Below are 3614 nucleotides of genomic sequence, written 5' to 3' on the forward strand. Positions count from 1 at the left end.
CAATAGATTTCTGGACACAGTTCTCCCTCAATTTAAAGCTAGACATAAATGAGATGGTCAATTTTTCAATGTCATAATAGTCAATTAGAGAACAACTAGCCCAAACTGGCATTTGGGGTTTAACTCTTTGCAGGATGAGCGGGCTGTTGACATCTTCTAGATATTTACTGCTGGGCATGACTTTCTGTTTCGTTTGTGCACGGAGGAGGGTGGGGTTTGCGTGAGGAAGTCCAGGAGGGAGATGCAGGTGTCAGCCCCCAAGGAAATGAGTCAGATGAGCAGGAACAGACTTGGACCTGAGCACCACTGAGATGGGTCCCCAAAGACTCCCAGAAGTGCCCTCGGCTGAACGAGGGCTCTGAGGAGGAGTTGAGTGGCTGTGTGAGAAGGAAGAAGTTTAAATACTGGAAAATGTGGATCTCAAAAACTACCATATCTGTTCCCAAAGACTGGAAACTGGAGGACATAGATGACCCTACGTACCTGGGTTCAAACAGCATTCCCAGGGATTGGGGGTATTGCTCAGTGGTAGGGCATGTGCTTGGTGTGCACAAGGTCCTGGGTTCAATCCCCAGTGCCTCCAATAGAGGGAAAAATAAAATAAGTAAATAATAAAATAAAAATGTTTTTTAAAAAGACAAGAAAAAAAAAAACACACAGCATTCCCTTTGTCATAGTACACCATGCCATAGGTCACACCCCACTTTTTTCCTTTGAGAGCAAAGTTGGTGCATTGCTTAACAGCTAACATCCCTGCTCAATGACTTGAGTCTCTTTGACAAAACAAAAAACAAAACTAAACTAAAAAAAACGAAAAAACAAAAAAACAAGCAGTCTATGAAACCATTGGAAAGAGTAGTAGGAAGGGAACAGGAGCAGAAAATGAGAAAGATATTTTATATCTCACTGAAATAGGAAATAGTATCTCATGTTTATCTCTTCCAGCATACTATCGCCATCATGCCAAAATGAAGCATCAGTCATATGGAGAGAGGATCCTTTTTCGAACTACGGAGATCAGTTTAGACAAATATGCATATTGGTTCTCAAAAGATATTCCAGGAAGTGTGGCCTGAAGTTCATCGAGAGCCCAGGGAGACTGCCCATGGTGAGCCTAGTCCCATCCACATGCCGTCTGGGATCCAGCTACTAACATGTGGTCTGGAACTAGCAGCCTCAGCATCACCTGGGAACTTATTAGAAATGCATAATCTTAGCCCCACCCAAGACCTACTACACTGGCCTTTTTATAAGATCCTAGGTGATACATATGCACGTTAAAACTCACAGCCAACTCAGATGACCAGTCCCCACCCTTTAAACATATTGAGAGGGTCAAGAAAGGAGAACTTAAAAAGAGTTCTGAAAATCGTGAAAGTGGTATCTCATCCTTTCTTTCTTGCCTCTCCCAATAAGAAAGAAGCTTTCCAAAGTGCAAAAGAGCATATTTTGTCTAAGAAAGAAAGGGAAATAAGAAGCATACATATATATGTCCAAAAAGAAACATGGGGCAGATAAAACAGAAAACAACAAACCTGGTTACTTACAAGGTATAAGGAGAAGAACAGGGTTGAAGGGATAAAAATGGGAGTGACGTCTCTCCAAGTATATATTTGATATATTTCTGACTTATGAAAGCATGTTAAAATTCTGCACATTCAAAAAACACAATGAAATCAACAATGATGGGAAGAGGAAAGAAAAACCTGAAACAAATGAACTTGTATTTCAAGCAAATTCTGTATCATAGTGAAGGAGATAAAAACAAAACAAAGAGCTAATCCAAGTAATTTATGAACATAATACTTGACTGTATCCCCAGCCTTGGGCAAGACTGAGTGATGACTAGAGCTGCAAATGAATCCTGAACTCTGTTAATACATTTGTTGCTTGTACAGGTATCGGCACAGCAATCCTGTAACTGTTGTAAACGAATTACAGGACTGAACATGTGAGTATATGTATTGATGCTTTTGGGAGCCAAAGGCCAGAGCCTGCTTGAGACACACATCAGCCACCACAGGGCAAGAGCTGTCCCCTCAAGCCTAACATCAGTTATGAATCACATGGGAATCAAGACATAGTAAGAGACAGACTGGGATTTCAAAATGTAGAACAGATAAACAAGATTATACTGCATAGCACAGGGAAATCTATACAAGATCTTGTGGTAGCTCACAGCAAAAAAAAAAATGTGGCAATGAATATACGTATGTTCATGTATAACTGAAAAATTGTGCTCTCCACTGGAATTTGACACAACATTGTAAAACAACTATAACTCAAGAAAAAAAAAAGACATAGTAAGAGACAGGCAGAGGGAGTTCCAGACAGAAACACAAAGGAGAAGGCGATGGGAAGATGGAAGCAGAGACTGGAGTAAGAGAGGCAGGCCTGCAGCCCCTACAGGCTGGAAGAGGTGAGAACATTCTCTCCTAGAATCTCCAGAGGGAGTCTGGTTCTCCTGACACCTTGATTTCAGACCTCCAGCCTCCAGAATGGTGAGAGGAAAAATTTCTGTTGCTTGAAGCTGCCAAATTTGTGGTGATCTGTTACATCCTTAGGAAACCAAGGAAACCAGCACACCAAGCAGGTGTATTATTACCTCCACTTACCAGGTAAGGAAATAGAGGCATGAAGAGTTCAACTAACCAGTTCAAGTTCCAGAAAGTAAATAGTGAAGAAAGGACGTTAACCCAGGAAACATGATTCTAAATACAGCCCTTTACAACCTCTATTTCAGACTTTTTCTGCCAAGAAGTCATTAAAGATGATAATGTGAATGAAAAAAACATTGCCTGCAGTATCAGTAAACAAAGGATGCTGCAGTCATCAAGCCATCACATTGCAGCCCCCACCCCACCACGGTGAGCCCTGAGGGGACTCAGGATGGAAACAATGCAGCCATCAAGCTCTCAGCCACTGAAGCTAACCCCAAAGGCAATCCCCGAGGAGACTCAGGGTGGGAAAGCACAGGATGCTGGCCATAGATAGCCCAGGTGCATATCAAAGCAATAATCTCAATGAGCCCAGACTTTTGCATCTTCCCATACTAGAAAAGCTAAATTCATTAACTTGAGGTATCTGGTTTTCTTCGTTTAACAGTAATCTTTTGATGTTCCGACTAGGCGGTCTTTGTAGCAAAAACCCCTATAGATCCTGGCTTCTCCCTTACCTCTTCAGAGCAGTCCTTCAGAGCTATCTGAGAGGCTGTTTCCTGGGCTTGAAGTCCTCAAAAAGTCCACCAAATAAAACATAATTCTCAACTTCTAGGTTGTGCATTTTTTTCAGTCAACAATCACTATACAGAGCAGATATCTTTCCATATCAGAATGACTATGTAAAAAGCCAAGTTACGAACTATATGTAGGGCTACTTTGGTAAATGAACATGGAACCTCACCTTAGTAAAAGTGTTACGGAAACAACAGGCCAGCCAAGAAACAAGCACCACTCGGAGGGTTGGAGTACTCAGATGTATTACGCCGGCGGGCTCAGAGGGGCTTCTGCTCCGAAGCTCTGAGCACCTCCAAGACGTGCGCATGAGGTTTTATAGGGTAAAGTACAAGCTTGGGGTATTCGGCCAATAGGCATGGAACAGCTTTAGCAGCGTCA

The 3614-nt window shown here is 42.1% G+C and overlaps 1 non-coding gene across 1 annotated transcript; it reads left to right on the top strand.

Annotated features, from left to right (window-relative positions):
* Positions 1 to 511: 511 nt before the first annotated feature.
* Positions 512 to 583, top strand: TRNAT-GGU (transfer RNA threonine (anticodon GGU)). The gene has a single exon. It is a non-coding gene; the product is annotated as a tRNA-Thr (tRNA).
* Positions 584 to 3614: the final 3031 nt, after the last annotated feature.

This window comes from Vicugna pacos, chromosome 6 (assembly GCF_048564905.1).
Source record: "Vicugna pacos chromosome 6, VicPac4, whole genome shotgun sequence".
NCBI classification, from domain to species: Eukaryota; Metazoa; Chordata; class Mammalia; order Artiodactyla; family Camelidae; genus Vicugna; species Vicugna pacos.